A 24,476-nucleotide genomic window follows, 5' to 3' on the forward strand; every position below is an offset into this window, starting at 1 on the left:
AAACGATAAACTGACAGACTTGATATGTCACTATCCATGGCAGATCGAATGAAATGCCGTGGCTCTTTCCAAAATTGCGAGCGTATAGATGTTCCCCACTTCGCCAATGAATCGACTACAACATTACCTTCCCGATAAATATGAGAGTACCTGAATTGAATTGTCAATATAAACCTCGTACAGTTAGACAAATGAATATATGAATTGTTTGATACTTAATTAAGCTTTGTCATCTGTTTTCATTAAGTTATTATGGGGAAAAATGGTTTTTGTGTACTGCTCATTGTTAACAATGATACTACATATATGAAAATGATAATCATGCCTCTCGAATTATGGTATTTGCCTCAACAAGTGTACCATGTATTTAGGGCCAGTAGATGGTGGGCGGGCAGACCATATGCGATTCAACAAGCTGCAAGCATAGTCGGGAATTTAGTCGACAGTTGAGCATGTTGGTGTATAGATAAGAACTAGTTGTAAATGTATAAAGTAGCTTTATTTTTAATTTGAAAAAAGGTTGCATAATTCAGTGGACAACATTAGTGAACACTAGGTAGAGCGACAAATCATTGGATAGTGTGACTGTGTTCATAATCTGATACAGAGCAGGTTCGTCAGTCTGATCAGGGCTCTAGCTATCTGGAAAATCATGGAGACACGAAAAATAATAAAGCTTGGTGGTTCTTTGTTAGTACCTAGTGTTCAGGAATTGCCCAAACAATCGCCTGCTGAAGTCCCTGCTCGATACATACGCAAGGATCAGGAGCCATTGATCACTAACCTCTCTAGTGTGTCAATACCTGTTACTGATTTGCAGAAATTACTTTCTCCAGAACCCATCGTTGGACAGTTAGAGTTGGCAAAGCTTCAGTCTGCTTGCAAAGAATGGGGTTTCTTTCAGGTATATATGGGAAACTTCAATTATGTATGATTGTACGGTAATTTATGTTGTGTTAGGCGCTAGGCGAGGCGCCAAGTCCATCGCCCAGCGCCTAGGCGCCTTAGCGAACATGCATAAAATCGAAAGTAATTGTAGTTGTAGGAAATCCCACAACTACACCTTTTTGATAATACGTGAATCTAATTATGAAATCATGATGAAGAACAATTAGAAGAATTTTATTAAGTTTAGAAATCAATACAAAGAATAAGATAAACTCTAACTTGGGAAGCAAATAACTTTCTCTCTCCTAAAGTTCTTTCTCAACTCTCAAAAAAAATCTCTCTTTACTACAAATGTTACTTAGGCCTTTATATAGGAGTTTACATAGTGGAAAACAGCTAATAAAGCCCCTATTTTCGGATCTGACGTACGATGTTCTCGCATGCTTATATTAGATCTTTTGGAACGTGCTCCTTAACTTCGCACAACTTCCACACTTTACTCGTGACTCTGCGACGTCATCCGTCCCGTCATCTGGGATATGTTATGTGCGAGCGAGTTCGTTTCTTTATAATACTACCGCTTCGCATGATAACTATGTGGCAATATTTTACCCCTACATTTTGCCTCTTCTCTTAGCGATTTTTATTCTAGAAAGAGCGATGAGAGAAGTTCTTCTTAGTATCCTTGTCGCGTCTTAACATAATATTTGCGGCACCCTATCAACTTTCCATATTCCTTAACTGACAATCATCCAGGATCTCGGACTAGATTGCTCCATGTGTCGCTCTTGTTGGTTTATTTTTTGACACGTCGCGATTGATCCTTACAACTGTCTCTTCATATCCTCTCACCCATTAATGCATTCGTACAAGAGGATTTCGAGAGAAGGAAAGGGAATCTTTTATATATCCCCTTTTGTTTTCATCTTTCTCTTTTTTTTTTCTTCTTCAACCTCTGCAACTTTTATTTTCTTGCTGCTGCTGCTTTTTTTCTTGATTCTTTTTCGCATTTTTTTTTTGCCTTACCTTTTTCCTTTCACCGTCGCTCCAACTACCGCTTCAATCTCCCGTTCATTATCTCATCTCGCTTTCTTGATCATCCTGATTATCTTGATCATCTTAGGAAACATCAATGGGTCACAAAGCATGATGGAGAATGGTGGAACACTTTGAGAGACTGCAAGTCGAACTCAGAGATCAAGGTTTTAAGTTGTTTGTTCCTCCTTTATCAGGACCTTCTTTGACTCTTAACCCTAAGTGGTTTGTGTCTGATCAATGGAATGACCAGAAAATTATCATCTCAGTTGGGAAATTTCTCGCTGGCCTTCCCATTCCTCTTTTTAACCAGCGAATTCCTCTGTCTTATCAAATCTTATCTCATGAAAATTTTAAGCGTGTGATTATCAATTGAGTGGTGATGCCATTAGGATTATGATGGAATTCGCACGTCGTGCGGCTGGATTAGGGTCTCTTTACCCCCCAAAAAATACTGGAATGAAGAGTATTCTGACATGGAGATTAACCCTTCCGATTGTATGGTTGAGAGATTCTTCGCTCATTATGATATTATTATTATGAAGAGTGAATCATCTCGCTGGGCCATTCGTCTGGGGACAAAAGAGGTATCGCAGAGAATGAAAGGATTATGCGAGATGTTGATTTTTATGATTTAACTAATCGCACCGCACGCAAATCTAACGACAATCGCTGGGACGTTTACCCTGTCATCCTTGAAGGTCCACACATCACTGGCTTTGGTGACAATAAATTGATAAATCCTCTCCTGAGGGTTTTTCTGCCTGCTCCTCTTGGGAGTTCAGTTGTCCTGAGAGAGAGACTATGGTATACTACTCTAAACTTTGCTTGCTTACCAATTTTCCTTTATTTATTTTCCTTTTCTTCATTTCACCAATTTTCCTGACTTCAGATTGCCAAGCTAAAAAGAGACTACAAGCCTCATAGGAAACAAGGAACGTTGGAAGCGCTACGTTCAATCACTGTTGAAGTAAGAAATATTTTCATTCAAATTTAAAAATATTATTGCCTCTATTTCTTATCTTTATCTGTGTGCGAAGGGGACGCTTTAAATGTCGGGGATGCTGACGATGAAGATTCTACTGTGGGCGAGGAAGGAGTTTCTTCCCAAGCGAAGGCTAAGGGCAAAACCGTTGCTTCTAAGTCCTCTGCGAAGTATCACGTCAAGGAAAAGAAATACAAGAAGAAAAGAAAGATTGCTTCTACTACATATTCTCCTACTCTTTTGAATTCTGCCTCAGTTAGCCCCATGACCCAACTATCTCACATTTTCAAATATTCCTTCTTTTCCATTGGTGATGATGATTTAACTCGCGCCTGAAAGGTATTTTCTGCCTTATGCGATGCTCCCACATGGAATCACGAATCTTTGCGAGGATCTGCCTCAGCTTTAACTCCAGAATTTCAGTTTGCAATGGGATCTTTGGTTTGCTCTCACTCTCTCTTTTGTGATAAGTGAAAGCTTGTGTTTCTTATTCATACTTTAATCATTCTTAAACATTCGTTTCCCTTTATTGTTACAAAACGCGCGAATTTCTCATGCGGTTGACTTGTGTAGAAAAGTTCTCTTCTTAGAAGCCGAGCGTTTGAAGATTAATGGGGAGCTTTCGCGTAAAAAACAGGAGGCAGATGAACTTCGCCAAAGGAATAATCAGTTAATAGGTATGTTTCTTTTCCCTCCTCCACACCTTATGACTTTCGCTATATCTTCATATTTTTTCAACTATCTATATTTGCAGAAATTTATAATTTGACCGAAGAGGTGGATAGCCTTCCTGACGATAATGATGCCCTTCTAGAGCGCCTTAACGCCTCCTTGGATAATTTCCCCATTTGTGGCTTAGAGGATCTTAGTTGGGAGGAATTGAGGTCGAAGTACGAAGCCCTCATTTGTGATCATAGGCCAATGCTTACTTGTAATAAGACTTTTCAGCGTCGCGCTCGTGAGGATAAAGAGAGAATTAGAGTTTTAGAAGTGAAACTTAATAAACTTATTACTGAAAAAGATTAGGCAACTGCTAATGGTGCAAAGTCTCTGAAGGAATTTCATGAAGCTCGCTCAAGATTGAGATAAAAAGGGACCGGGCCATAAGCGAGAGAAACACCCTTCTTGCTTGTGAGAATGAACTTCGCTCTCGTCTTGTAATAGAGAATGATGCTGAGTTTGAATGGGATGCTAGAGTCCTTAATAATGTTAGGCTGGAGTTGGCCACAAATGTTAGTTTAGAATCTGATCATGCATCTCTGGTTAACACCATTTTTTCTGGAAAGAAGGTTTCTCATTATCCTTGTTAATAAATTTTCCCCTGCTTTTATCTCTTAAGTTGTTTACGTGCGAACTTGACTCTTGTCATTATCTCTTCGCATCTTCCGAGAAGGAATTCCTCGAAAAGGAGAAGAAGTATTTGAAGGATATCGAAAGTCTACAGGCGAAGTCCTCTGCAGAAATCGAAAGATTCGAAGCGAACTTTACAGCTCGTGATACCAAGTGCCACAGACTCAAGAAAAATCTCAAAGTCACCGTTTCCAATCTGACTAAAGATGCTATTCGCATACATGATGAAGCTATTAAAGGAGAAGTGGGTGGGCTATGTACCGAGTTTCATATTCTATGCCAGATTATGAGTTTAAAGATCATTCAGATAATGAAGAAACTTCCGACATCTCTGATAGTGATGCTGAATGTGAAGACAACGATGAGGAAGATCATGATTCTGAAGTTAGTGAAGACAACATTGGCGAGAAGTAGTCACCTTATTTGACTTTCTCTTTTCCTACTCTTTGTATTATATCTTCTCCTTTGTATATACTGATTATTCTTCAACTTTTAATAGATGTCGTCTTTCTTCCTTCGTTTACGCTTCTTCATTCTCCTCCTGGCTAATTACCTAAATAAAGATCCTTTTCTTTCTAATAATTTATGTTAGTCCAAGAATAACTTATAGGCGCGAATATAATAGTATATGTGTATGAGTCTACTATATTAATGCTAATTATCTACTTTTATCATATTTGACATAAGGCTATCATGCTAACGTGAGTAACATATTCTTGTTTTGTTTATATTCCCATTCATGCCTCTGTTATTCGCGTAAGTATGATTTCCTCTGTTAAACCCTTGATTCCATACAATACCTTAGTAATTCTCTTTTTTCCTTTTGCCTCTGCAAGAAATTCTCTCAGAACTATTCACGGTTGTACTCTTTGTTTTTGATTATACCTTTGTCTCTGCTTTATTCCAATATGAAAAATAATGTTAGTGCGGTCTTTTGTGTTTGTTCCTGAGGTTTTATTGAGCCTCCCTAAGTAGAGGTCTTAATCAGCCTCCCCTGTTATTAGGAATCATTGTTTCCCCGGGGTATTCATTTTGGTCGTGCGAAGAAATCGCAGGAGGTCTTTAAGCTTTTGCGCAATGACCCATTGTTCTCGCCTTATCATCTTTCGTATTATTACCTCTGCGAGATGTTTTTATGCGCCAATACGACATGTCTATATTGTGCGTTACAGTTATAGTCACATGATATTGACGTCTTTTGACACAATTCAGCTCCCTAATGGAGGGTGTCGTCCTTATATTTCCCCTCATTTCCCCTTCAAGGAAGCGTATCCCTATCGGGTTAGGGTGGGCTCCTCCCATCCGGTGATGCAACAACCAGTTGTTTTCGCGGCGTCTTTCGAGACCGCACCCTAAGTGGGGTTTCTTGAGGACCGAGTATAACATAGCCAGGACTTTCCAAGAGCGGCGAGGTATGCTGCAGACGCCCCCGACACTCTTGAATCAACCGTGTACCGCGGCGCCCTGATCGAGTTCCTACACTCCATGATAGAGAACTTAGTACCTTAGTATTTCGACTAAGGAGTCTCTACAGGATAGGCTTTTATTTCGCCCCCAATATCCATGAGTCAGGTTCCAGGGTTGGTAATGGATTTTACCTGATCCATGCATTACTAGGTTTCCCCCAATTATGACGCGCGATAGGGCTTATTTATATTTCCTCTTGAACAAGTGAGAACTAGGGTGCACGCCACAATTGGATGCATATCCTCCCTAGTTAGAGGTTTCAATTCCCCCCCCCTAGTGAGGTCTTATTCCGAGGTCTTATTGTTTCCTCTGTTTCGTACTTGTATTCACAAAGGATTCGATATGAAGAAGTAGATTCATTCATTTTCATGTCTTTCTCTCATACAATGTTGATTTCTTCTTTTCTTTATTCGCATACATAATAATATTATGACAATAACTTATTTCCTACTTTCCCTTTTCTTTTTTAAGGATTTCGCATAGTGATTAATGTCTTCGAATTTTTTGCTGCCGCGCTCTTTAGTTGTAGTGGTTCTTCAGATATTTTTTGTTGTGAAGTTGATTATGCATTTTCTTCATATTTCCCTCATTCTTCTCTCTCAACTCATACATACACCATTTAAAACATTCCTCTTCACTTCATATGGTCCATCCCATGTTGCCTTTCTCTTTTTATCTCCTTGTTTTTGGTAGGGTGGTAATTGTCTCAGAACCATGCTTCATGGATGAAATTCTCCTCTATTTTTTCGCGTGTTACATTCATGTTCACTTGCTAATGTGGTCTTCTCCATATAAATCTGACATGTATTATCTGTTTCTTCACTCTTCTCCCTGATTGAGATACTTCTATCTTTTGACGGTGCTTCACCTTCACAATGACTATTTACTTCTTCATCTTTGGTTATAAAGTCCACCATCGGTATTTTCACCTCGCTTGCTCTCTTCTGTTTCATTCTTCCAATTTCTTTTTTTGGTCGCACGTCCTTCACTCTTTTTTCACATCACTATCATTGCATGTTTTCGCCTCTGTTGTACCACGTCTGATAATTCCCACTCCCTGAGGCAATGGAAATTTAATGCATTGGTGATATGTAAGGACCACACCTAGAATGTTGTGTAACCATGGTCTCACTATTAGTGCATTGTAGGGAGATTCTACATCCACAACACAAAAGGCTATTTCTGTGGTTATTGTTTTAAGAGGAATTCCCATAGTAACTTCTCCTTTGGGTTTGTTGGCTGATCCATTGAAACTGTAGATATTATAAGTTGATGGAACCAGGTCTTCATCTTTTCCTCCCATTGTCTTGTATGCATGTTAGAACAAAATGTCTACCGAGCTCCCGAAATCAATTAATATCCTATTTATCGCCCATGTGTCATCCTCTACATCTTCTCCCTTAGATATTTTTTCTTTTGGTATTATCTTCAATTTAACCACCAATGGATTCTCATGAAGTTCTCCCCCTCTAGGTACTTCCTCTGCGCTAAATTTGATTGGCTACTTCTGTCATTCCTTGAGTTTTGGTATCTTTGCCAGGTTGAATATTTCTTTTCCTTCAGTATCCCTTGCATACACGCGACTCAACACATTGTCGTGGAAGTATTCTATACTTTTGAATTACAATATACGTTCTTGGAATTCTCTCCCACTTTGATCAGAAAGGTGTTTTTTCCTTTGTCCGCATCTGACGACTGTACCCCTGTTGTTTGTTGTGGTAGTGGCGGTGGTGTAGCTAGGAAGTGGTTAAGCTTTCCTTGACCGATCATTCTTAATATTACTCGTTGTATATTCTTACATTTATTTGTTGTGTGGCCGTAGAAACGATGGTAAGCACAGAACTCTTTACTTCTTCTTCCCGATGGTGGTTCTTGCCTTAGATTTGGCGGTGGTGTAATTTCCTCCATTAGTATGACCGCCTCCCAAATATTCTGCACTGTTGTATTAAGAGGTGGTATCCTGACTTCTTCATGGAATCTGTTGTTTGCATTTTGATTGTAATATCTCATGTATTCCCCGTATCCTTCCCCCTGATTTTCGAACCTTGCGACTTTGTTGTTTCCTCCATGATTATTCTATTGCCTTTCTCTTTACTCGCGTTTATACATCTCTTGATCTCTACTAATCATCGGCACCGGTTTTTTGTTTATCTTCTGATACTAACTTTTCTTGAATACCTTGCGAAGTGCTCGCAATCGTGTTTGTTATTCTTGGCAGTAGGCTTGCATTTCCTTCCTTCGCATTCGCAACTGCAACTGGGTAAGACTCCTGATGTGGTTTGTTGATAGTGGTAAAAGTGTTTCGATTCTCAGACTTGTGAAGGATATTAATTAGACTTAAATTATAATATTAAAATTAAAAAACTCACTAAAATTTTTAGCAAACTCAATCAAAGATAATATCAATATTAAAAGAAACACTGAGGCTAAGATTCCATTTTCCAAGTTCAAAGTGATTAAACCAATACTTATATTTATGCAATTTTCTCGTTTAATTTGATTCTAAAATATTGCAACAAGTAGATTTTCAAAAGTAATAATTGTAAACACCAAGTATGAAGCATCAAAAGTCTTAAAACTAAGCATACTCCATCAAAACAGATCACAATCACTCAAATAAAAATCATACTCAATAATAGTTCAAGGCAAATAATCATATAATTATTGCAAATAAAAAGATAAAATATAATATACCACTTTTTGTTGGAAACATAGCTTCCTCTATCGCCCAGCAATGAGGTTTAGCTCCTCATATTAATCATGATCTCAAAATATGTGTTTGTTGCTCAAAAGATGATTAAAAGAGTGAAAAGTAATAACACAGACTGTTTGTAACAGTGTATTGGTGTTGCAAAACAGCTGTTACAATGGAACTGTTACAGAAAACTGTTGTAAGTATTGTTGCTTTGTCGCTGATTTTAAGACCCTAAAATACGACTGTCCTGCACAACTTAATGTTCTTCAGCTGTTAAACAACGACATTGTTCTGCGACTGTTTCCCGTGCTTCAATGTTCTTTGCGTTCTTCCTCTTCAGCAGCAGCAGCAGCAGAAACAGATTTTGGTAAAGCTCTGATTTCTTCTTCTCTGGCTCTCCTTAGGTTCCCAAACTCTCTACACCCCTTCTATATGACCCAAGACATCTATTTATATCAAAAATACCGATTAAATCTCTCCCAAATCTTCCAAAATATCTCTTTCCTTATCTTCACGTCCAAGTTGCGGCAATTTCTTGTTTTAGAATTTCTACGCGTTTCTGAGATTTCCTTTTTATTCTAAACTCTTCCTTAGATAGATACAAATCTTTGGGAAGGTTTACAACACTTTAATCTCTCTAAAATTCCCTAAAACAGGTCACACACGTGACTTTCCATATTTTCTGTTGTGAGAAAAATCTGTCGATTGAGCCCAGTATAATCGATTTAAACACCCATATCAGATTCCTATACCCATAAGGAGTCTATCCTATGAAAATCAGAGTTTTAATCGACCTCAAACTCCTCCAAATCACGATTGCCAAAACTGTTCTTCACTGCACCTATTTTCCCGCCAAAACCTGGTTTTTGAAATGTTGAAGATGGTTGCCCCTTATCCAGGGTAGGGGTGTGATTAGCAAATGCCTGGAAATGGGATGCCCCTTAGTAATTAGGTTATCCCTTATCCAAAGTGAGAGTCCGAATAACGAATGTCCTCCGGGTGCTTTCCGACAACTTTTCGAGCCAATTTTTTCCAAAAATGTTTATTGGCCAAAAATACCTGCAAAATAAATAAAACACCATAATAAGTACAAAAATGAGCCCTAACAATATATAAAATCGAGACAAATCGGACACAAATATGTGTCTATCAAATACCCCCAAACCTATTATTTGCTAGTCCTCGAGCAAAAATAAAATAGAAATAAAATCCTAACTCACTGTCGCAGGCATCGTCGATTGCATTTAGTGTATGCAATAAGCCTTTAAACCCCTAGGTGTCCCTAGTGGCGGAGGGTTGTCTCCGGAGGGCTTACCATAGGTATACCCACAAAACCTTTATACTCCAGATCCTAGCTATCTACACAGAACCTTGGAAGGCACTAAAGAATCTCCTTGGTTGGCATACTTATTGACTACAGGAGGAAGTACCCTGATGAGAAATTCCAATTGTTGTACACGAGTTTGCACTCAAGCATACTAAAATTCATATGAAGTGACAGAGCTCTACTCAGATAGTCGCACTATGGACATAAATATCCGGAGTAAAAACTAATCACATGGATAGATCAATAAGATGGATATACAAAAAATAGATGGTTTTGATGTTTACTAGGTGAACGGTGTTTCTCATATTTGTCTGAAGGTCTCCGCCAAAATGAACCTATCCTAATGGACTGAGATACCGGTCTGACTAATATCAACACACTGGCATATACAAGGGTTCCAGAGGTCGACTTTATTGAATTTATTCCAGTTGGATTGATGGTCTGGTCTCTTTTTCTTCTTCTCTCTCTCTCTCTTTTTTTTTTTTAATATCAATCACTCTAATTCACCCTAGCATTGGTAACAACTTGAATCGTGAGCCCCACCTAATCACCTAGAGAAACATAGTTTAAAAACAAAACAAAATAAAAAAAGAAGTAAAAAGGACTCAACAAGATATGGTGAAACTATCATGTTATTTCTAACACCTGAGCTCTGTGCTTTTATGAATAGACTCTTTAGATGTTTCCATCTAGTCAGATTGGTTCCTCAACTCCTACAATCAAAATGCTTCCATCCACTTAGATTGGTTAGTGCCATCCTTAATAGGGATAAATTTCTAGGCTCTGGAGTTTATTTATTGCAACGAAAAGGTACCAAAAAGTTCTACCCCACCCCCAAACATAAATCTAACATTGTCCTCAATGTTTCTAATCAAATAACAGTACCAAAAATATAAGTAATATAAGGAAATAGTAAAGAGAGAAGTCGGAAAGATAGTACCTAGGTGAAGTGTAACCAAAAACCTACAAAAATATTATACAACATACAAAATCGCCTCGATGGTCAATCAAGGTAAACAGGGTCCTCCAGAGGGACCTCCTCAAAATCACCTGTAGGAAAAGTCTCTAAAAAGGGCTTCAATCGCTGACCATTAACTTTCGAAGAACTACTACCATCTGGTGTCTCAATCTCAACAGCGCCATGAGGAAAAACAGTACGGACCACAAAAGGACCGGTCCACCGAGAGCGCAACTTCCCGGGGAATAGATGCAAACGAGTGTCATACAGAAGAACTTTTTGACCTGGAGAAAATGACTTTCGTAAAATATTCCTATCATGCACAAGTTTCATTTTGTTCTTATACTCCTTAGCACTATCGTATGCATCTCTACGAATCTCGTCCAACTCATTGAGCTGGAGCTTTCTTTGAGCTCCTGCCTTGTCAAGTGAAAAGTTTAAGTTCTTAATAGCCCAATAGGCTCGATGCTCTAACTCAACAGGCAGGTGACATGCCTTTCCAAACACTAAACGATAAGGTGACATTCCAATGGGTGTCTTAAACGCAGTACGGTAAGCCCATAAGGCATCAGTAAGCCTCGACGACCAGTCTTTCCTATTTGGATTAACTGTTTTCTCTAGAATACGTTTAATTTCCCTATTGGAAACCTCTACCTGACCACTAGTCTGAGGGTGATATGGGGTTGCTACTTTATGGGTAATACCGTATTGTTTCATTAAAAGAAACGGTCTATTACAAAAGTGTGAACCTCCATCACTAATTATAGCTCGCGGCGTACCAAAACGTGTAAGTATATTCTCTTTCAAAAACTGGACTACGACCCTGTGGTCATTCGTTTTACACGGAACCGCCTCAACCCACTTAGACACATAGTCTACAGACAAGTATGTAAAGATAACCAAACGAAATAGGAAATGGACCCATAAAATCAATGCCCCACACATCAAAGACCTCAATCACTAAAATAGGGTTCAAAGGCATCATATTTCTACGGGAAATGGTTCCTAACTTCTGGCAACGCTCACAAGAAACACAATGACTATGGGAATCTTTAAACAACGAAGGCCAGTAAAATCCACACTGCAAAATCTTAGCAGCAGTCTTCTTAGCACTAAAATGACCCCCACATGCATGTTCATGACAAAAGGAGATAATACTAGACTGGTCACTCTCAGATACACATCTCCTAATAATCTGGTCCGGACAATACTTAAACAGATAAGGATCGTCCCAAAAGAAATGCTTAACCTCGGCTAAAAACCTAGAACGATCTTGCTTACCCCAATGTTGAGGGGTTCGACCAGTAACAAGATAATTCACTATATTTGCATACCAAGGTGATTGGGAAACAAAGAACAATTGTTCATCAGGAAAGCTATCCCTTATAGGAAGGGAATCACTAGGGGAACTAACAACTAGCCTAGACAAGTGGTCTGCTACTACATTTTCTGCACCCTTTTTGTCTCTAATGTCTGGGGAAAATTCCTGTAACAATAGGATCCATCTAATCAATCTAGGTTTGGTATCCTTCTTAGATAAAAGGTATTTCAAAGCAGCATGATCTGTATAGATTATGATCTTAGAACCTAATAGGTAGGACCTAAACTTATCCAAGGCAAACACGATGGCTAAAAGTTCCTTCTCGGTAGTTGTGTAGTTCATTTGGGCATCATTCAGAGTTTTGCTAGCATAATAAATCACATGAAGTAATTTGTTTTCTCGTTGTCCTAAAACGACGCCTATAGCATAATCTGAAGAATCACACATAATCTCAAAGGGTAGGTTCCTGGACTATCGGGGCAGTAGTGAGTAAAGTTTTAAGCTTCTCAAAAGCCTCTAAACAAGCATCATCAAAGACAAACTTAACATCTTTTGCAAGCAAATTGCAAAGAGGTCTAGAAATCAAGCTAAAATCCTTAATGAATCGACGGTAAAAACCTGCATGCCCTAGGAATGACCTAATATCTTTTACGGTTTTTGGGACCTGTAAAGTCTTAATAAGGTCAACTTTGGCTTTGTCTACCTCTATACCCTTTGAAGAGACGATGTGCCCTAACACAATTCCTGATTTAACCATGAAATGGCATTTTTCCCAATTAAGCACTAAATTTTTTTCCTTACACCTAGTCAACACTAATGTCAAATGATGCAAGCACTCATCGAAAGATGAACCAAACACTGAAAAATCATCCATAAAGACCTCTAAGAACCGTTCTACCATATCAGAAAATATGCTCATCATACAACGCTGAAAAGTTGCAGGGGCATTACATAGCCCGAAAGGCATGCGTCTATACGCAAAGGTACCAAAGGGACAGGTAAAAGTGGTTTTCTCTTGGTCTTCTGGGGCAATAACGATCTGATTATAACCGGAGTAGCCATCTAAGAAGCAATAGTGACTATGTCCAGCTAATCGCTCTAGCATTTGGTCGATAAAAGGAAGGGGAAAGTGATCCTTCCTTGTGACCTTGTTCAATTTCCTATAGTCAATACACACACGCCATCCCGTGGTCACTCGGGTTGGGATTAATTCATTATTATCATTCTGGACTACAGTGATACCTGATTTCTTGGGGACAACCTGAACAGGGCTGACCCACTTACTGTCTGAAATTGGGTAAATAATACCCGCATCTAACAACTTAAACCTCTTTTCGAACTACCTCTTTCATGTTAGGGTTCAGTCGACGTTGCATCTCCCTAGAAGGTTTGGAGTCTTCCTCTAAATGAATCTGATGCATACACACAGTAGGACTTATACCCTTAATGTCTGTATAGTCCACCCTAAAGCTTCCTTATTGTCTTGAAGTACATTTACTAGCCTACTTTCCTGATCACTATCCAAATTGGAAGCTACAATCACAGGTAAAGTCTCAGATGGGCCTAAAAACACATACTTTAGAGTATCGGGTAGTGGTTTAAGGTCCAACTTTGGGGGCTCTTCTAAAGAAGGAATTAGGGTAGTCTCAGAAACTGGTAACGGTTCGAACCTAGCTTTCCATCTATCAGTGTCTAACACAGGGGTAGAATCTAATAGAGCATTCACCTGTTCAATAGTGCTATCGTCGTCAAAATCTAAACCAAAATGGGATAGACAACTTTCTAATGGGTCTTCAGACAAGATGTTTGGTAAACCTAAAACCAAAATGGTAATGACTCCTGAACTAAGGCTTCTATCATGTTCACCTCCTCAACACATGTGTCATCTAGCTCATGAGGTTGCTTACTGACATTAAAAATGTTCATCTCCATAGTCATATTACCAAAAGATAAACTCATCACACCATTTCGACAGTTAATGATCGCATTAGACGTAGCTAAAAATGGGCGACCTAAAATCACAGGTATCTGGTTCTCTGGGTCAGGGACAGGTTGGGTATCTAGGACCACGAAATCCACTGGATAAATAAACTTGTCGACCTCAATAAGAACATCCTCGATAACACCTCGAGGGATTTTAACAGACCTATCAGCTAATGCAGTGTCATCTGAGTAGGTTTCATTTCACCAAGTCCTAGCTGTAAGTATACATGGAATGGCAGTAAGTTCACACTGGCTCCTAAGTCAAGTAAAGCTTTTTCTACCCGGAAGTTACCTATTGTGCAAGCAATGGTAGGAGAACCTGGGTCTTTGTACTTTGGAGTTGTGGTGTTCTGAATGATTGAACTTACGTGACTAGCTAAAAAGGCTTTCTTATGGACGCTAAGTTTTCGCTTTCGCGTACACATATCCTTAAGGAACTTGGCATAAGCAGGAATTTGCCTAATTGCATCTAATAAGGGAAGGTTTATGGTAACTTGCTTAAAAACCTCCACTATGTCATTAAAGTTCGATTCCTTCTTTGTTGGTACTAATAGCTGAGGAAATGGGGCTCTAGGCCTAAAATCAGACCTTTCAGGAACCGAATTCACATCATCAGAAACTTTATCAGTCTCTTCAGCTACTGGTCCTGAGAGGTGAGATCCTGAGGGGTGAACTACAGTATGTTCACTATCGGGCATGGTTACCTTATTGTCTACAACTCTACCACTTCTAAGGGTTCTAACAGCATTCAATTGATTCGATGGTTTTGCACCTAATTCATGAACTCCTCTAGGGTTGGGTTGTGTTTGACTAGGAAACTTACCTTTTTCTCTCAAAGAATCACTTATCAGACCAACCTGGGTTTTTAACTCGGAAATAGCCTGACTATTTTCTTGTCCTATCCTGTTACTAGCTTGTAGACTCGTTCTACGGATAACTGAATTTTGCAGTTTGCTGAGTTAACAAGGCGAGAGATTCCTCTAAACTTAGGATTTTCTTATCTGACTGATTCTGAAACTGAGCTAGTCCTGAAGGATTCTTAGTATACCAAAACCTGGGGGAGCATTAGAATTACTAAACTGACCTTGACTTTGGCCCTTAGACCACGAAAGGTTCGGATGGTTTCTCCAACCAGGATTATAGGTTTTGAATATGGGTCAATCTTTTGACGGTTATCAAATCTAGTGTTATTATAAAGAGCATTGGCCTGCTCTTCAATATTCTGGCCTTCCCAAAAAGGCTCCACTCTACCACTAGTCTGGCCCACTTCTAAGGCTTCTAACCTTTTTGCTATAGCAGCAATTTTGGCATCTGATTCATAGCCTCCTTCTACCCTATTAACGTTTCCTCTACTTAAAAGAATTGTTTTCTGGGGTGCCCTACTATTTTCCCATTGCTGGGTTTTTTCGGCGATTTCATTAAAAAATTCCATCGCCGCATCAACAGTTTGGTTTTCAAATCCACCAGTGCATAGAGACTCAACCATGGTCGTTGTGGAATAATCTAAACCCTCATAAAGGATCTGAACTAGCCTAACCTTTTCTAAACCATGATGAGGACACTGGGATAATAAATCATTGAACCTTTCCAAATACCTATATAAAGATTCTCCCTCTTGTTGTGAAAATGTGCATATTTGCGTCCTAATAGACGATGTTTTGTGCCTAGGGAAAAACTTATTGAAAAAGGCAGATGTAAGTTGTTCATATGTCTCAATTGACTCGGAGTCCAAACTATACAGCCACGACTTGGCCTTATCTTTCAGGGAAAATGGGAATAACCTAAGTTTCAAAGCATCATCATCTAAGCCTCTAATTCTTAGAGTACAAATTTCCTCAAAATCCCTAACATGGTAATAAGGGTTTTCATTTTCTTTCCCTAAAAATATTGGGAGCATCTGTAAGGTCCAGGTTTCAGTTCATAGGGTGCCTCCGTTTCAGCTAACTTAATACACGAAGGAAGGGTAGTCCTAGTTGGATTCAACAAAGCTTTCAAAGTTGCCATTTCTGGCGCTATCGGAGGAACAAGGATTCTCTCCTCAGTCAAAGAATGTTCAAAAACAGACTCTTCAAAAGCCGGACTTTCTAGATTAAGGTAATCGAGACGCTTCGAACTACTAGGTTTTTCTTTAACAAATCTACCTAGTGCGTCTCTTTTACGTTCGGGCATACAATAGAATTTTATAAATTGGAAGGGTAAGCAAACACAGATCAAGGCCGACTCAACCAAATCAAACCAATTGATTTCTAGCAAACAAAAAGCATGATGGCTCCACTTAGATTGTTTCTAGACCAGCTTTTAATCCTTTGAACGGGAATTCGTTACAATTTAAGCAAACCCCTATGAAATCAATATGAGTTAACGTAAGTTGAATAGAGGCGAGGGAATATCGGTGGAGCTTTGATACCCAAGGCTTCACCGGTATTACAAGGCGGGTCAGTCACGCATTCAACTTACAGAAACCGTCAAGAACTTCGAAGTATGCTTAAAAGAGTAACCAATATTTTTCGAATGACTTTCCTGTTAAGCTCGTTACCCTATGGGTCTCGTTATAGTCAAAATTTTAGGCTTAGGTTCGCGTAGGTTACGTGTTCATAAAGCGTGCAAGAAGAGAACAGTGATGAAATCCGAACCCTTATTTTGTATGGCCAGGCCTTGCCCTTTACTAGAAAAATAAATGTCCGTATTCAGTCCTCAACATATATGCATACGAAGGAGTCCAGTAACTCGCTGACAGGGGATTCGCGAGTGTTTAGAATCTTACCTCCCGTTCCAGACGGGGGATGAATCGATTGTAGTCGACTCGGGCCACTGACTCCGATGTCTAGTGTACGAACCCAAGGTGCAGAGACAATATCGTAATTGTCCTCCTTCTCTGCAAACAATTTATATTTAAAGTACCCTTCGGTAGGGTAATAAAAAAAATGTCCCAAAGTCCCAAAGTCCAAAAAAATAAAGAAAAATTACAAAAATAATAAACCCTAATACTTTTTTTTAAATAAAATAAACAAACCCTAAACTAAAATTGTCTAAAATAAAATTGTCTTCTTTTCTGTTCTTTTTGCTTTAATCTTTAGCTCCAAGTCTTTATGAAATCACCAAACTCTTTGGCTCAAAAATAACAAAATAAATAAATAAATAAAATAAAATAAATCTAAAACCCTGAAAACAAGTCCGCGTCGGCGGCGCCAAAAATTGATATGATTTGTAGATAGTGGTAAAAGTGGTTCGAATATCAGACTTGTGAAGGATATTAATTAGATTTAAATTCTAATATTAAAATAATAAAAACTCACTAAAAATTTTAGCAAACTCAATCAAAGATGATATCAACATATAAACAAACACTGAGGCTAAGATTCCACTATTTTCCAAGTTCAAAGTGATTAAACCAATACTTATATTTATGCAATTTTGTCGTTTAATTTGATTCTAAAATATTGCAACAAGTAGATTTTCAAAAGTAATAATTGTAAATACCAAGTTTGAAGAATCAAAAGTCTTAAAACTAAGCATACTCCATCAAATAGATCACAATCACTCAAATAAAAATCATATTCAATAATAGTTCAAGGCAATAATCATATAATTATTGCAAATAAAAAGATAAAATAGAATATACCACTTTTTATTGGAAAAATAGCTTCCTCTATCGCCTCAGCAATGAGGTTTAGCTCCTCATATTAATCATGATCTCAAAATATGTGTTTGTTGCTCAAAAGATGATTAAAAGAGTGAAAAGTAATAACACAGACTGTTTGCAACAGTGTATTGGTGTTGCAAAACAACTGTTACAATGGAACTGTTACAGAAAACTGTTGTAAGTACTGTCGATTTTTCGCTGATTTTAAGACCCTAAAATACGACTGTCCTGCACAGCTTAATGTTCTTCAGCTGTTATACAACGACACTATTCTGCGACTGTTTCCCGTGCATCAATGTTCTTAGCGTTCTTCCTCTTCATCAGCAGCAGCAGCAGAAACAGAGTTTGGTAAAGCTCTGATTTCTTCTTCTTTGACTCTCCTTAGGTTCCCAAACTCTCTACACCTCTTCTATATGACCCAAGACATCTATTTATATCAAAAATACCGATTAAATCTCTCCCAAATCTTCCAAAATCTCTTTCCTTATCTTCATGGCCAAGTTCCGACAATTTCTTGTTTTAGAATTTCTACGCGTTTCTGAGCTTTCCTTTTTATTCTAAACTCTTCCTTAGATAGATACAAATCTTTGGGAAGGTTTAAAGCACTTTAATCTCTCTAAAATTCCCTAAAACAGGTCACACACGTGACTTTCCATATTTTCTGTTGTGAGAAAAATCAGTCGATTGAGCCCAGTCTAATCGATTTAAACACGCATATCAGATTCCTAGACCCATAAGGAGTCTATCCTATGAAAATCAGAGGTTTAATCGACCTCAAACTTCTCCAAATCACGATTGCCAAAACTGTTCTTCGCTGCACCTATGTTCCCGCTCAAACCTGGTTTTTGAAATGTTGAAGATGGTTGCCCCTTATCCAGGGTAGGGGTGCGATTAGCAATTTCCTGGAAATGGGATGCCCCTTAGTAATTAGGTTACCCCTTATCCAAAGTGAGAGTCTGAATAGCAAATGTCCTCCGGGTGCTTTCCGACAACTTTTCGAGCCAATTTTTTCCAAAAATGTTTATTGGCCAAAAATACCTACAAATAAACAAAACACCATAACAAGTACAAAAATGAGCCCTAACAATATATAGAATCGAGACAAATCGGACACAAAAATGTGTCTATCAACTCCATATCTCTTTGTTTTTCTTCAAGAGCGATGTACTCCTCCTGGTACTCGTGCAGCTCTGCCATGGATATCCTGTCCTTCATCATGAATATCTGCGTGTATAGTAGATCAGTTGGAAATAGTGCATTGATGAAGGCTAGGATGAAGTTTCTTTCATCTACTCTCCCTGCCATTTCGCTACACGTGGTTCTCCATCTTGTTTTAGAGTTTGCAGGCTTTCATTCGTTCCCTTCTCGATCCCAGGCCTTAGCATGTTGTTGATGATATACTGTCCAAAGAATAGACTCTGCAAGTGTTGGAATGATCTTATTGAACCTACTGGAAATCCATCAAACCATTTCAATGCTTCTCCTGTCAAGATTGCTGGAAAATATTTGCACATCACCGCATCATTATCCTCCTATTGCAGTAGAGCCAAGCTGTACGCCTTGATATGTTGAACTGCATTTGTAGATACATCAAAGATATAAGGGAATTTAGGTAATGTGCATTTTTTTGGTATTGTCACTAGTTGTATCTGTAGTGCGAAAGGCGTCTTTTCTGCTTCTTCTATTGCTTCCTCCAGTTGTCTTCTTCCTCCATTTTTTTCTCTTTCCATTAAATCTCTTAGTTCTGCTATTTCTCTCATGATTTCATTATTATGGAATGGGTTCTCTTGTTGTTGCATAGGACTTTTCATTCATGCTTTCCTCAATCTGTTTTCGTGTCTGTTTTGACGTATGGCTTCTTCTAGTTCTTGTTGCTCTATATCTTCCCTTCTTCTTCTACGGATTTCTCTCTCATTCCTCGCGTGCTCCTGTGTGGCATTATCCCTCTCTTTGTCGCCTCAACATTTATCTCCCATGAAGTATCATCTTTTCTTGTTCGGCGTCATTCTCTTGTTCCGCATCATTCTCTTGTCCTGATTCATCCTGTATGCGGTTATATTCTTCATTTTGCTCCGGTCTTCCTTCTCTGCGAAGTCTTCGCCTGGGTTCATTCTCACCCACCTGTACATATCTATCTTCTATGCGATTGCGTTCGCGCTCCTCCTGTAAATTATCAACTACCTGAAAATTTTCCACCAAGTTGTTATCAAAAAATTGTTCTCGTTCATTGTCTCCACCGTCAGATCTTCTTCGCCTGGATGTACTCCTACTTTATCTTGAACTCGCACGTGTATTTTTGGATCTGGTTTGTGACCTTTCCTCCTGTAACCTGTGGTTTTCTTCTCTTAGCTCATCATTTTATTTCGTCAAGTTCACACGCATCTCATCTTATCTTATTCTTTCATCTGTTAACTGTTGCATGAGCTCTCCAATGGTCATGTTCTCCACCTTTACTCCTACCGTTCCTTCATCTTGTGTTCTTTCTTCGTTTTCTTCGGTGGTATCTTTATCTGTGGTGTGAACACTCACTTCCTCATAGTTCCTGTGGTCGCTTTCTTCTGATGTCTGTTGGATCTGAGATCTAACTTGCCTCGGCTGATTATTCCTCATTCCCATACGCGAAAATTCTGCGATTTCACCTCTCCTTCTTCCTGGAATCCTCCCTGATTGGTGTTGCGTTTTGTCCTGTGGATACTTGTCTCACCATTTTTTTTCTGAAACAATAATTTCTTCACAAACTTATGAAAACAAAAACTTTCTTCGTAGATGAAAACTCGTATTTATGAATTGAACCTAAAGATTAAAACTTAGCGAAACAATCACAAGATTTTATTAGAGACAAGATTATTTAGAAATTCTTTGAAACCATTTTTAAAATTTTTCACAAGCAGGTGTAATCCCTTCTTAATCCTTTTTTCTGGACGCCAAAATGTAGTTGCAGGAAATCCCATAACTACACCCCTTTGATAATACGTGAGTCTAACTATGAAATCAAGATGAAGAACACTTAGAAGAATTTTATTAAGTTTAGAAATCAATACAAAGAATAAGATAAAACCCTAACTTGGGAAGAAAATAACTTTCTCTCGCCCTAAAGTTCTTTCTCAACTCTCAAAAAATATCTCTCTTTACTAAAAATGTTGGTTAGTCCTTTGTATAGGAGTTTACATAGTGGAAGACAACTAATAAAGCCCCTATTTTCGGATCTGACGTGCGATGTTCTCGCACGCTTATATTATATCTTCTCGCACGTGCTCCTTAACTTCGTACAGCTTCCACAGTTTACTCGTGACTTTGTGACGTCATCCATCCCGTCATCTGGGATATGCTATGTGCGATCAAGTTCGTTCCTTTATAATACTACCGCTTCGCATAATAACTACGTGTGCGATATTTTACCCCTACAGTAATACTTCAACTGCTTCACCACACAAAAGAAAACTGAATTTAATCATCTTCCTTTGTCTGTGCGACAGATATTTGCTAGAAAATATAGGCAAAGAACATTGCACAATTGTTGCATTATCCATGTGACTTGACTAAAGCTAGTTATATCAATCACGTTATTCTCGATTTTTATTTCCATTTTTTCATTATTGAATGTTGGTGCTGATTGTAGTGCAATTTCTATAATTATATTGGTGCTGATTGTAGTGCAATTTCTATAATTATATATTCTAGTAAAACCAATTACTGATTTCACTATCAATGGCTAAAATTAAGAAACAAAAATCAATCACATCAATCACGTTAATATTAATCATTTTTTATGTTCGTCAATCACGGAATCACGTAATATGTTCGTCAATCACGAAATCACGTTACTAATAAATCATTATTTTTCTTTTTATAGTTTCGTCATTGACGATTGCATTAGGAAATACAAATCAAGCACTTTAATATCAATCTTTTCTTACCATCTTTTTGATCATACAATGTTCGCTATAACTAGGGCTGCACAAGACCCGCCCACGATACCCAAACCCACCCGTACCCGCTAAGTCCGTGGGTTTTTAATTCATACCCTCCCGTTGTGGGTGCGGGGTTGGTTATGAAAAAAAAAAAACCGCTGTCTGTGGGTGCGAGGTTGGTTTAAGCTAATACCCGCCCATACCCTCCCAAAAAACCCGCAGATTATATACCATTAGATAAAACTAATCCTACTCGTCCATTATGAAACCCTAATACTAGTAGATAGGATAACTGATAACCCTCATTCACTTTCTACACTCTTCTCTATGTTCGGCCTCTCCTCTTCTTCCTCCTCAGTTCTTCTTCTTCACCTACGAACGACAATTATCAGAAATCTTCACCAGAAATCGACAACAACAACTTCGAATCTTCACCAGAAATCGACAACAATCGAAAAATCAACAGATTCAACACTTAATCTTCATCTGTGAACTTCCTAGATATGAATATTTTGGGGGTTTTGGTTTTTTTTTCTCACTTAATCAAGGAGAATAGAAGTTACTCTAAATACTTGAATATAAAGCGGGTTTAAACCCGTTTAAACCCATACCCGCCCAACCCGTAGCGGGCGGGTAACAAAACCCGCCCGCTGTTTGTGGGTGCGGGGTTGGTTATGAAAAAAAAAACCCGTAGTATGTGGGTGCGAGGTTGGTTTTAGCTTATACCCGCCCATACCCGCCCATGTGCAGCCCTAGCTATAACTGATAATATAACCTTGAAAAAGGAAACAAAATACTATTAAGTTGCACAGTTATTAAATTTCCATATTACCTTCAATCACGTTTATGAGCTTTCTGTATATTTTCATCATTGCGTATGTATTTTGATTTAAAAGGAAACGTGGTTTAACGATGATCATCAGAAAATATAGTTGTGGAGTTATTCACCTTATTTGGCGCCTTTGGCGCTTAGGCTAGCGCCTAACACTTCCTCTAGGCGGTAAAAGCGCCAAACGCGCTCGCCTAAGGCGCCGACGTGGAAAATAGCATAGAATTGGTTTCCTCGAGCGCTCGACTTAGGATTAGTGCGCCTTTGGCGCCTAGGAGAGCGCCTTTTACAACATAGACGGTAATGTATGGTGATTTTGTTTTATGGGTCGGTAGGAATCAGGATGCTCACAAATTTCAAATTAATATCGTCGGTATTTGACAAATTTCAAATTTATAGTGTCTTACTATTTCATTCTAGGAATTACCAAGTAATTAGAGTTTCTGATGCAGGTGGTAGACCATGGAGTTGACTATTTATTGGTGGACAAAGTGAAATCATAAATTCAAGGTTTCTTCAATATTCCAATGGATGAGAAAAAGAAATTTTGGCAGGAAGGAGATTTTAAAAGATTTGGACAAATGTTCGTTCAATCAGAAGACCAGAAACTTGATTGGGAAGATATGTTTTTCATTCGCACTCTAGCCCAACATATGAGGACAAGGATGTTCTTCAAACTCCATCTACCTCTGAGGTTTCTTCTTTTCCTCTTTTAGTTTCAGGATATGTACATGATTTCATTTCCTAATTCAAGCAGCACAACTATCAAACAGAGGGACGAAGTCAGTTGTGATGCCTCCCTGAATGTATGTGGTGTCAATCTATCTAGTACCACCATTCAAGCATAGAGTGAAAAATTGAAAGTGCATGTAATTCATTAACTGACCAGTCCATCTCTTTATGCAGAAAGACAATTGAATGCTATTCATTAGAGTTGATTAAACTAGGCTTGACTCTCGTTGAGTTGATGGGAAAGGCTCTACAAGTGGAGACTAGGGTAATGGCAGAATTTTCTGAAGTGGTTAGACAAATGTTGGGGATGAATTATTATCCTCAACACGAACATGTAATCGGATTAGCACCAACTCAGATGGTGGTGCTTTAACTATCCTCCTTCAACTCAACGAAGTTGATGAATTACAGATTATAAAAGAAAATATATGGGTTCCTATTAAAGCTCTACCTAATGCCTTTGTAGTGAAGATTGGCGATGTTTTGGAGGTAAAAACAGATGACGAAGTCAAAATTATATAAGTCTTTGCATCTAAAATATGTAGGAAATACCATATGGTCCTAGAAATAATATATTAGAGAGAGTCTAGTCCAGTTGACTTAGTCATGTGTCTGTTTGGTCCTATTTGGGAAAATATATTATAGTTTGGTCCTAGAAATTATGGTTTGGTCCTAGGGTGATGTCATGGATGATGTAATTTTTATTGTGTGGTGGCAGAAATACCCTTATATTATTGTTTGGTCCTAGAAAATAATGGTTTGGTCCTAGGGTGACCACATATATACCAAAATTACTAAAAAATATCTCATTCTCAGGTTTACTTTCTCTCTCATCTTCTTTTCTTTTTCAGATCTACTTTTCTCTCTTTTTTTTTCTTGATGATTTGATCAGATTTGATGTTGAAGAGGATGGTGAACCCGATCTACTTGATGAATACGACGACGATCTCATGTTGTTGCTGCTGCTTGTGTTGAAGATGAAGATGAACTCTGTTTTTAGGGTTTTTTTGTTTCTATCTTGATAAAGAAGAAGATGAAGACGATGATGTTGTTTGTTTTTGTTGAAGACGGCGTTGAAGATGATGAAATCGATGAAGATGATGTTGAAGACGACGATGAATATGATGTTGTTGAAATCGATGAAGAAGATGAAGATTTGGGTGTTTTTCGTCGTTTTTTATTGTTGTTGTTGTTGAAGATGAATGACGACGATGAATTTTGATGAAGTTCTTTGTTGCTGCTGCTGTTGTTGAAGATGAAGATGATGCTGCTAATGTTTTTATATGGAGTTCATTCCAGAAATGAAGTCTGGTTTGTATAGGTTTTTATAAGGACTTCATTTCTGGAATGAA

General features: G+C 38.3%; 2 pseudogenes; both read left to right on the forward strand.

Moving 5' to 3' along the window:
- Nucleotides 1-652: 652 nt before the first annotated feature.
- LOC113350997 overlaps nucleotides 653-24,476 on the forward strand; it is a 76,686-nt pseudogene continuing 52,862 nt past the window's right edge.
- On the forward strand, nucleotides 15,554-15,653 carry LOC113354672 (annotated as a pseudogene).

This window comes from Papaver somniferum, chromosome 2 (assembly GCF_003573695.1).
Source record: "Papaver somniferum cultivar HN1 chromosome 2, ASM357369v1, whole genome shotgun sequence".
In the NCBI taxonomy this organism is placed as follows: domain Eukaryota; kingdom Viridiplantae; phylum Streptophyta; class Magnoliopsida; order Ranunculales; family Papaveraceae; genus Papaver; species Papaver somniferum.